At 41.0% G+C, this 11,856-nt stretch overlaps 1 non-coding gene across 1 annotated transcript; it reads right to left on the reverse strand.

Moving 5' to 3' along the window:
* Window positions 1–9,735: 9,735 nt before the first annotated feature.
* On the reverse strand, window positions 9,736–9,876 carry LOC120097230 (small nucleolar RNA SNORA48). The gene has a single exon (XR_005494459.1). It is a non-coding gene; the product is annotated as a small nucleolar RNA SNORA48 (small nucleolar RNA).
* Between the last annotated feature and the right edge of the window lie 1,980 nt (window positions 9,877–11,856).

Raw genomic sequence — 11,856 nt, forward strand, 5'->3', positions numbered from 1 at the left:
AGCCCTTATGCAGATCTATGTTCAGCCTTTCACAACCATCCATGGAATATCTTTTTAGTAAATGCTTAGTCCTCTGACTTTTACAGGTTTGCCTAGATAGTTGGTTTACTTAAACAGTGCTTGTTAGTTTAATATCATTTTCTGAACTATGATTCCAGAATATTGGGATTCATTCTGCAGCTTGATTACCTGAAGTACATGTTCTTTGTTATCTAATGTACACATAGGATCTCTAGCATCTTTTGTTTTGTTTTGTTCTGAAACAGGGTCTCATTATGTAACTCTGCCTGTATCTGCCTCCCAGGTCCTGGGATTAACGGCGTGCACTGCAATGCCCAGCTGAACCTCGGGCATCTTGACCATATCCTGTATTAGTCACAGAATCTTCGGCTAACTCCTTCTGCAGACTAGCTGGCCAGCACGCCTCAGAGACCCTCCTGCTCCTCCTGTATCTGCCTTCTCAAGCACTGGGATTGTAGGCACAGATTGTGGGCCAAGCCTTGCTTGGCTTTTTATGTGGCCCTGGATATTGAACCCAAGCCCCGATGCTTGTGAAGCAAACATTTTCCTCACTGAGCCATTTCCCGGCCAGCCTTCACTCTCTAGCTGAGAACGCTCCTGTCTTTAAATGTTGCCTTGATTACAGCTGCATCCAGTCTTGTCCAGGGATTTGGTTGATCCAGGGTGATTGTTCTCTAATTCTCTAGTAAAGATTCCAAGTTCCTCAACCTGAATGTTAGGTGTAGGGGAACATGCTTTCATATGGCAAGGAGGTAGTTTCATTCTCTTTCAAAATATTTAAATGTTACAATGTACAAACTTCAGAATGGTTTACTCATCCATGACTCATTTCTTTCTGATCCCCCCCAAATGTTTTTAGTAACATATTATATGTTGAACATTTTATAAACTAGAAATCACTCTGAAAATATGAATAATAATTTGTTTCTAGTATATGTTTACCTTATGTTACATAGATATGTTTTATATGTGTGTAATATATAATATATATGTATGTATACACACATACATAGCATTTGGATATGTATTTTATTTCAAATACTTTTATACCATGTATTTAAATATATAAGAAATGTATTATAAGAAACTGTTTATCTTCATTGAATAGACTACCTAGTTGACATGAAGTTAACAGAGAGCATGACAGATTGCAGGAAAGTAGTATTTAGCCTTAAGACTATGTTATAAATCATTCATAAGTGAATAATCTAGCCTTCCCAGATAATCAGGAGTTGATAGTATCCCAATCTGAGGTCTGATTTCAGTGAGGATTCTGACTGGCCCAGCCTTAGGGAACTCCCTAGGCATTTTCAGGGACTCCAAAGAAAAGGATTATACTGATAAGGACAATCGACTCAAGCCACACATCCCAATCACAAGGCATTGCAAATGGGTTTCTCAGGGGAAATCAAGGTAGTTAGATTCACCTGTTTTCTGTTGCCAGTAACACAGTAGCACAGGGCGACTGAGCTGCAAAGAAAAGAGATTTGTTTTAGGTTGTGAGGAGAGAGTTCTAACACCAAAATACAACAAGTAGTCACAATCTCGGTGTCACAAGACATCACATGGCAGGAAAAACAGAGTGCATGTGTGCCATCTCTTCTGCTCTCCCTTTTGTCAAAAAAGCAATTAGGATTCACAGGGCTCCACTGTAAAGTCTTGATCCAGTCCTAATTAACTCTCTCAAGCCCCATCTATAAATGCTGTAGTCACATTCAAATGCTATGCTCTCATAACACCCCAACGTAAGGATTTTTACTACATAAACCTGGAGAACACTCCCAGATCATCTGCCCAAGCCACAGCAATACTCTTGCCAGAAATGACAAGGTCGAATAGAACCCCAAACAGGCAAAGCTGAGATAATCACATAAACCCACTGAGTTGGATCAGCCATTCTACTACAGTCTGTTAATCTTTCTATTCCCCAGTTTGTTGACTATTACTGCTGCATCATGACCACTCAGTAAATATCAGTTACTTTGACATTTTCTAATGTTAGTGTGGACCTAAGGGTATAAAAGAACTTTATCATTAATTTGGGGAAGAGGTAAAGTTTGTCAATGAATATGTAAAGATGACATCTATTGTTCCTTTTTAAAATAACCCACATCTAGGATGGATGAGAGAAACCTGAAGGACAAATGGCAGGAGAGGTGACAAGAAAACTTTTACCTAACAATATGAAGGTTATAATTATATATTTTCCATAGCAGGATTTCATTAAGGAGAAACAGGGACACTGTTATCTGCCCTCCAGTGCACAGCCTATGATAACCAAGGCCATGCTGGAGGTTCAGAGCTAACAAAAGGGAATTTTAAAACATTTCCTAATTCCAACTTTCCTAAGACCCTTCAGGCATGTTCTCTTCTAGAGGTTCCGGCAGGCCATCGCCTGTTCAAGGGTCCAGCTTGTTTTATTTCCGTGCTTTCCTCATTCCACATTCTGAACTACATTCTAGAGCTTCCTTTCTGTTACTTCTGTTACACATGGGTACACTGGTTAGACCTTAGCACATGCATTATTGAAAAGATATTGAAGAACCGAAACAGGCTCTGTACCCTCAGAGAGAAAGAAGGAAAGTTTAATTTCTAGGAAGAGCTGAACAGGGAATTGATGATAGACCAGGGAACGAGTATGAACATAAACGTAGAATCAACATTGTGCTTTCATGAGACAAGCAGAGCAGCAGAGGAAACTGAGCAGTCGCCAATGTAAACAGCCAATCTTAAAAGCTAAAGCTCTGGAAATGACCGATGTAACCCATTGGTTCTCTCCTCTACCTCACTTCTGCTAATGTGACCTGTAACTTCTGAGCTAGACTGAAGGGTAAAGAATTAAATCGTGCTAAATGGCTCACAGCCCTGTGTGTGGGTCTGTAAAATGTAATAAATAAATGTTATGAAGGGTTTTATGTACACAAATTCATGGGGTCTCTTTAAATATCTTTTTCCATAAAAAAGCATGTTAAATGTGAAATAAATGGCTCCCCTCCCTCCCTTTCTGCCTCCCTTTCTCCCCTCCCTTCCTTCCTAGTAGTCAAGCCTTTATGATAGTCCTGGGAAAGCAATAATCATAGATGCAAGATAGAGTTCCTCATGCATTCACTGACAACTAGGACCAAACAAACGGCCCATTTGCCTTAATTACCATGTATAAGATTGGACAACAGCTGCTCTTCTGCATGTGGCTTGCTAATTTATTTCATTCTTTCTTTCCACTTATATGAGATACTCTGAGAAATATATAATTGAGTCTTTCATTCTTCTTCATAAAAAAACTCTGCTATCTCCTATTAATATGTCATCCTTCAATGACAAAATTTAAGAACATCAGTTACCAACCATAACTTTCTGTCGTGTACAAATATAAATTCCACACCGTATTCCATAAACACATGAAAATACCAAAATGCATCTTTCTAAGAACAACAGCCGGAGAAGAAACAAACACAGCTGCTACCCCACTGTCATTTTCTCTAAGGACTTTTAAAAAAAAACACAATTTTAAAAGGTTAGTTGAACCTCACTTATAAATTCTGGCAAATTTAATACTCCTCTCTCCCATATTCGTGTACATCCATACACTTCCCAGAGGTCTGGAAATATGCCCACAGTTATGTTTAGAGCCAATGGTAGTTTAAATGTCCTCCATAGACTCATATACCTGAATACTTGGTTTCCAGTTGGTGGAACTTTTTGAAAGGATAAGGAGGTGTGGCCTTGTTTGATGAGGTGTGTCTCTGGGGATAGGTCTGAAGTTTCAAAGGACTTAGCACCATTCTCAGTATCTCTCTCTGCCTCCTACTTGTGGATCAAGATGTTCTAACAGCATGAGTGTTAGGAGTGTTGAGCTCTCAGCTGTTCCTAACGCCATGCCTCTATTCCACCATCAGAAACACCAACCCGCTGCAACTATAAGCATCAAATTAAATGCTTTCTTTGATCAGATGCCTTGGTCGTGATGTTTTATCATAACAATCGAAAAGTAACTAAGACAGAGCCATAATTTAAATGCCATGACTTTCTAAAGAAATAAATGACTTCCACTTAAATTACTCAACATGAAGCATGTTCTAGGAAACCTTTGAAATGAGGATCCATTTTTCTCTTATGTCAATGTGGTGGCAACAATTTTAAAGTGACTTGCTTTTCTATTATATAATATAGCTGACCACAGACTATTCCAATTGGCTTCAAACTTTAGGGTGATGTTCTTCCTGATGCCCTGCTGCTTATCTTCACTCACCTTAGCCTTTAATGGTGTTAGATATTACCATCTGCATAATGAGCACAGAGATCTTTAAATGGAATGTCTTCTTACTCCTCATTAATGAGGCTACTAAACTTCACTTCCTGAGACATATTTCAAAACAGATAATTGAACTGCTGAACAGTGTGATATTTTAATTATGTATACAATATATAGCTGAACTGTATGCACCTAGAGAATATACACTGTTTTTTATTTTGAAAAATTGTGAAAATAAGATAAATGTGGTGATAAAAATCGCACAATATAAAAAAGTTATAGAGTCTCTAGTAAGAATCTCCATTCTCTACTCTTAGGTCTATTCAGCCGAAATAACCATATTTAACTGTTTCTATTTCAAGTTCTCTTAGTCATTACCCCCATATTACTGAACTTTATACCTATGCTCCACTATCTCAATTTATTGGTGCTATAATGGAAGGTGAAAAATGACCATAGTCACACTTTTTACGCCATCTCCTTTTGTCCCAAATTTTGTTCATTTGATTTTTATTTCTATTTAATTCCCTACTTTTACTCTCTCTTCCCCTCTCTCCCTCTCTCTCTGTCCCTCTATCTCTCTCTCCCTTCCTCTCTCCCTCTTGCTTTTTTTTTCTGCATGTGTGTGTGTGAGAGAGACAGAGACAGAGAGACAGAGAGACAGAAAAGAGAAAACATGCATGCAGGTTCATGAGACTTAGGCCAGAAAAGGATAGAAGGATAGCAGATACTTTCTCTATCATTCTCTGTCTCATTCCCAGAAGACAGGCTTTCTCACTGAATCTGAAGGTCACTACTTAGGTTAGGTTGGTGGCTGAAAAACCTCTGGGTTCTATTCATCTTTGTCCCTCCCTCAACATGGCTTATAGCCACACAGAGCCACGTCTGCCTTTTAAGTGTTGGGATATCAGACTGAGATCCTCCTTCCTGCCTGGGAGGCATCCTTACCCGATGGACCATCTTCCCCACTCTACTACTTTTATTTTCAGTTGCATGTCTAAATGCAAGATACTTACATTTTTCATAAATATATAAATGTAATAACATATTCGGTTTGCTTAGTGCAGCCATTTGTTCTTTTGTTTTGTAGTTTTGCCATTCTCCCTCCGCAATTCAGATATTCTCTCCCAATTGTCATATACCTGCAGCATATTAAGAATCATTCAACATTTTTATGATTATATATTGAAAGGCCTCTACTTTAACAGACAAAGGGTTTTTGTTTTCCAAGATTAAAAAAAAAACTTCTGAAACTATTTCCTGAATAATATAAACAAACTTAATACTGCAGAGCCATCTACTAAGCATGGTTGGTGATAAATTTTACGTTATGTGTTTTTTAGAACTAAAAAGTCAACACACAATTGTATAATCAGGCACATAAGTACATGCAAAGTAAATCTTCGTTTTGCACACTTCCTATATAAATCACTTCCAGTTGTCACCCCTGACTTAACACACAGTTGAAGCTAAGTTGCTATGCTGTGAATATAAACTACCAACGTGTTAAACACAGACATCAGTGCTACTTGTCAGTCTACAAATAACCACGCAAATAACAAAGGCACAACATGATCTGTGACCAATCATATAATTTCTTTCAAAACCTGTTGGTGATTGGACACTGTAAGATTTTTATTCAATCTATGCAAAGATAGTTAGCATAGTACTTATGTTGTCTCCTTGTCCCCAGTAGTAAACATATATGGTGTTTGCAGAAATGAAAAACAAGAGAGAGAAGTGGTCAACAAATGCAACAAAGACATAAAAAAAATCATACTAGAACTGAAATTCAAGCAATCATAAACAGAATTTTAACAGAATATAGATGACCAGGGCCATGCTAACATGTCACCACCGTTCAAGAGGCTGGACTTATGTAGCCAGAGGAATCTGATAACATAGATGAGGAAAGGGGGGAAAAAGGATGTCCAAGAGGCAGTGACATCAATAAAAAGCATCATGTTAAAGGAGTTTCTGAAGATAGTTCATGCTACGGAAAGTGAAAAGGCTACAGATGCCACAACTGATCCAAATTTACAAAGAAGCATGGCAGGTTGCTGAGGCACAGAAAAATCCATTGTACGTCATATGTTATGTGAGGAAGGGAAGACAGTTGAGAGTCACAGATGCAACTACTTTGCATAAGTTTACATTAATAGGGTTTTGTTTTTTTTTTTTTTACAAAGATGTAAAAACTTGCTTTGATTCTTAATGTTTGGCATTTATGGCATTCTAAAAAAATTTAGTTCACAGTTTTCTCTACATTATTTGTAATCAACAATTAAATTTCAAAGTTCTGATTATGCACCTTAAAGATCTCAGATAATCATAATCTTTCTCCGATGATCATTCAATTCACAAGGCATGGTTTTATTGCATTGCATTGCAGGCTAACTACTCTGCTCACGCACACACGACTATGGAGAGTACATTGATCACTTTTTAGACCTGAGATCATGCTACCTGCTCTTTCTGTATTATGCTTTTGTAACTCAAGGATTCTTAATGAGCCTGTGAATTGTAGGATGATTATCCTTTCTTTATAGTTAATATGCATTTATAAGTGAGCACATACCATGTTTGTCTTCCTCAGTCTGAGTCACCTCACTCTGGATGATTTTTTTCTAGCTCCATTCACTTGCCTGCAAATGTCATGATCTTAACCTTTTTCACAGCTGGGTAATACTCCATTGTGTAGATTACTACAGTTTCTTTATCTGTTCTTCAGTTGAAGGACATCTGGGTTGTTTATAGCTTCTGGCTATTACCAATAAAGCTGCAATGAACACAGTTGAGCAAGTGCTCTTGTGGTAGGCTGGAGAGTTCATTGGGCCAGGACTGGTATATCTGGGTCTTGAGATAGATGGATTTCCAATTTTCTGAGAAACCTCCATATTGATTTCCAAAGTGAACATACAGGTTTGCACTCACACCAGCAATGGAGGCATTCGTTCCTCTTTGGTTTTTTTTTAATTTTTTAAAAATTTATTTATTATATGTAAGTACACTGTAGCTGTCTTCAGACACACCAGAAGAGGGCATCAGATCCCATTACAGATGGTTGTGAGCCACCATGTGGTTGCTGGGATTTGAACTCAGGACCTCTGGAAGAGCAGTCTGTGCTCTTAACCACTGAGCCATCTCTCCAGCCCGCATTCGTTCCTCTTGCCCCACACTGTCGCCAACATGAGGTGTCACTTGCAAATTTTAATCTTAGCCATTCTGACAGGGGTAAATGGTATCTGAAAATCTTTTGATTTGCATTTCTCTAATGGCTAAGGATGGTGAACATTTCTTTAAATGCTTTAAGGACATTTGAAATTCCTCTGCTGAGAATTCTCTGTTTAGATCTGTACTGTATTTTTTAATTGGGTTATTTAGTTTTTTTGATGTCTACTTTCTTGAATTCTTTATATATTTTGGAAATTAGATATGGAGTTGGTGAAGATCTTTTCACATTCTGTCCTATTTCACATTTTGTCCTATTGATAGTTTCCTTTCCCTTACAGAAGTTTTTTCAGTTTCATGAGGTCCCATTTCTCTCTTTCTTTTTATTTTGTACTGATTATGAGTTTCACATCATTCAACCAGTTCTGCTCATCTCATTCTTATCTCTAAGCATGCTCATTTAACAAGTCTATGTCTTGTAGTCTCCCCTCAAAATAATACACACACACACACACACACACACACACACAGAGAGAGAGAGAGAGAGAGAGAGAGAGAGAGAGAGAAGAGAGAGAGAACAAAGCATAGAAAAACATCTCATTGTGGAAGCTGTAGTATGTCACAGTGTGTCCCAAGTATATCCCTCTGTCTGTACATCTTCACTTGCAAATGTTCGTTGCAATGAGGTCTGGTTCGGGGTCTCTGGCTTCTATAACAGCATCAGTGTTGGAGTCTTACCTGAACTCCTCCTAGATATTCTGTTGTTGCTCTTTGTTATGGAGATTGTGCAGCTTTAGACCAGCAGGACTGGCCCTTTCACGCATCCCAACCAATTGCAATTGATGTAGATGGGGTGAGCCAATTCTGAGCCCTGAATCTGGACCTGGGTGATAGCTGAGCTGGTCAGTCTGCCAGCTCCTTTATCTGCACCACCAAGGTGAGCTCTCCAGCACTGCTCTGGGTGCTAGACCACCCATTACCATTATCGGCAGGAGGCAGGGTCAGCTCTCTGGCTCTCATGCCCTAGAGCTGACTCTCCCTTGTCTCAGCCATCATGACCAGCTCCATTGTGTTGCTCAGGTAAGGTATAGAGAGCCTGGTCTCCCAAGTGTTACAGCCAGTGAGGGGACAAGACTTTCCCTCCTGCTCTCATGCCCTCAGGACCAGCTGCCTGTCCCCCTATAACAACTTGAAGAGGGGGAGGGGAGGCATCACCATTCACCTCACAGCAGAGAAGTGTTAAAACCAGGCCTCCCTTGCTCTCACCCAAGTAACCAGCACTACTGTGTTACCCAGGTGAGGTACAGGTGAGAGCCTGCTTGCTTGAGAGCATCTCCCCACCCTCCTTCCCTGCCCCACCCAGGTCTTACAGCAGAGGAGTGGCAGGACCAGATCTCCCATGCTTTTGCTCTTGGGGCCAGCTCACTTGCAGCACCTCCACCAGTATCAGCTTTGCTGTGCGCTCCAGGATTGGTACATGGCCCGCTCTTCTGAGTACTGCATCGACTTAGGAGCAGAGGGCTAGCTCTTCCACACTCATGACCCTGTGGGTACCAATTCTGAGTCAGCTCTCCCACACTCATACCCTGGCACCAGCTCATTCACACCTCTGCCAATAGGGCCAGCTTGGCTGTGCTGCCTGGACTGGCTCTCCACTGAGCAGTCACTGATGAAAGGTGGGACCAGCCCTCCAAAGCACTGCAACCAGTGAGAGACAGGACCAGTTCTGCACAGCCCCTAGTCAGCCACACGAGCCCTAGTGACTGTCCCAACTAGGGACATCCCTATGTTCTCTAGCAGTAATACAAGCCATAGACATGGACACTGACGTGGACATCAACCCCCGCTGTTGCTTAGCCATGGATTTAGACATGGCCCTCACTGGCAGCTCAGGCTGGGACCTCATCATAACCCCAGGTGGCAGGGCTGGCCACTCACAACAAATTACTCCTCTCCATCCTCCGGGTCTCTAGTTCCATCTCTCTTCACAATGCTCAAGCTTCTCTCCTTCTCTTTCTTGCCCCTTTGTCTGCACATTGTGTTTTTGTCTAACACCAGCCTCTACATGCGTAGGGAAGGTCTGTGGATGGAATGGAGGTCTGCAGGTCTCTGTCTTCTTCCTCCCTCACTGAGCTGTGTGGTGGTAGATGAGACTCTGTGTGTCTGCCTCCAGCATGGGCAGTGGGGCAGGTCTGTGGAAGTTTTTCCCCACACCATATGGCATCACAGAACAAAAGTCTCCAGGTTCCTCTTCATTCGCTGCGATGCCTGGATTTGGTTTGCTTTGATTTTTATGTGTTCTAGGAATAAAACGGCCTTTTCCACCAAGTCAGGCATCAAGCTAGGATGAACAAAGGACTTCTATCTGCCCTGCCTCTGACCAATGTAAGAACACCACTATCGAGGTGTCTCTTTGCCTGTTGCCAGGAGGATGAGGTCCCATTTATTAATTGTTTTTTTGTGCCTGGGCTATTGGTGTTCCGTGGAGAAAGTTGTCTCCAGTGGCAATGAGTTCTAGACTATCCTCCACTTTATTTTCTATCAGATTCAGCGTTTTTGGTCTTAAGTTGAGGTCTTTGATTAACTTGGACTTGAGGTATACATCTATTTGCATTCTAGTACTTCCAGTTAAAACAGCACCATTTGTTGAAGAAGCTTTCTTTTTTTCCATTGTATATTTCTGGCTTCCTCTTCAAAACATCAGGTGTCCATAGTGTGTGGATTTACATCCATGACTCCAATTAAATTCCATTGATCAACCTGTCCGCTTGATGCCAACATTGTGTGGTTTTATTACTATTGCTCTACAGTGCAACTTGAAATCAAGGATGGTGATACCGCTAGATGTTCTTTTATCATATAGGATTGTTTCACTTAGCCTGTTTTTTGTTTGTTTGTTCATTGGTTGTTGGTTGATGCATTTTTCCATATGAAGTTGATCTTTGACAGGGGCAGGCTAAGGGGGCATGTAAGGGTGTTCCTGGGAAAGGAGACTAGGAATAGAATAGATTTCTCTGGTGGACTGGAGGCTGGAGAGGATGGGAACAGGAGGGATCAGGTGAAGGGAGAGAATACTGGGATAGATGGCTGAAATTGGGGGCATTTCAAGGGCGTGGTAGAAGTTTAGTGCAATGGAAACTCCATGAAATCTATGAAGGTGACACTAGCAAAGACCTAGTAATGGTGGGCACAGGGCCTGAACCAGTAATCCTCTGTAACCAGGCGAGGACTCAGGTGGATGGATTGGGACACCAGCCTGCCACAGAACCTCCCACACGCACAGTTTGTCGTGCCTCCATGATGTGCTAGGACCAAAGCCTACCACATTCCTCATCAGAGAGATCACAGAGACTTCTTTCTGCAACCAGTGGGAGCGGATGCAGAGGCCTACAGACAGATGTAGGCAGCGCTCAGGGAGTCCTGCACAGGAGGAGAAGGAAGAGGGAGAAAAGGAGGAGGGGAGTAGAGGAATTGTATGAGCCAAAGGGATCTAGGACACCACAAGTACATAGTCCACAAAATCAACTGAACTGGACTCAAGTGGGCTCCTAGAATCAGGGAGCCAGTTTGGGTCTGACCTAGGTTTTCTGCATATATGTTATGGTGTAGCATGGTGTTCTTGTGAGACTCCTAAAAATGGAGCAGGAGCTGTCTCTGACTCTTTTCCCTGCCTCTGAGACCCCTTTTCTCCTACTGGGTTGCCTTGTCCAGCCTTGATGTGAGAGTATGTACCTAAACATATGGTAGCTTGTTATGTCATATTTGGTTGCTGTCCCTGGAATATCTGCCGAGGAGACCTTTCTCTATGTGAAGGAGGCATGGATCTGGAGGAAAGGGAAAATGTGGGGGAGGGACTGGGGGTGGGTGGAGGAAGGGGTGTAATATATGAGAGAAGAATATGTAAAAGGGGAAAATGATTTTTATTGAAGTTAACTTGTATGCCTTTAAGTGATTTTTAAAAAAAAAAGTAGTTGTACATTTCACTGTATTGATATATAATAAAAAATACCGAACCATTCACTTACTAACAAGCATTAAAAATGTTTTTGCATGTCCCAAGGATCGCTGTTACCATAAACATACAGTCTAAACCTTAAAGCACTGATTGGTGCTTATGCTTACATATGAAATAGATTCCCAGAAGGCGAATGGCTAGGGTGTAAATATATATATATATATACTGTGTTTGTTTCTTCTAGATTTAACCAGATAGATTTCCCAAAAGGATGTTAAGTAGTGATATAAGTATAATAAAGTAAGAAAGTTCCTTACAAGAATGGGTGTGTGTGTGTGTGTGTGTGTGTGAGAGTGTGTGTGTGTGTGTGTGTGTGTGTGTGTGTGTGTGTGTATGTGTGTGTGTGTAGGCAGAGTCTCCTATAGCTAAGATTGACCACAAACTTGCTGTGTAGTTC

This window comes from Rattus norvegicus, chromosome 15 (assembly GCF_036323735.1).
Source record: "Rattus norvegicus strain BN/NHsdMcwi chromosome 15, GRCr8, whole genome shotgun sequence".
NCBI lineage: Eukaryota > Metazoa > Chordata > Mammalia > Rodentia > Muridae > Rattus > Rattus norvegicus.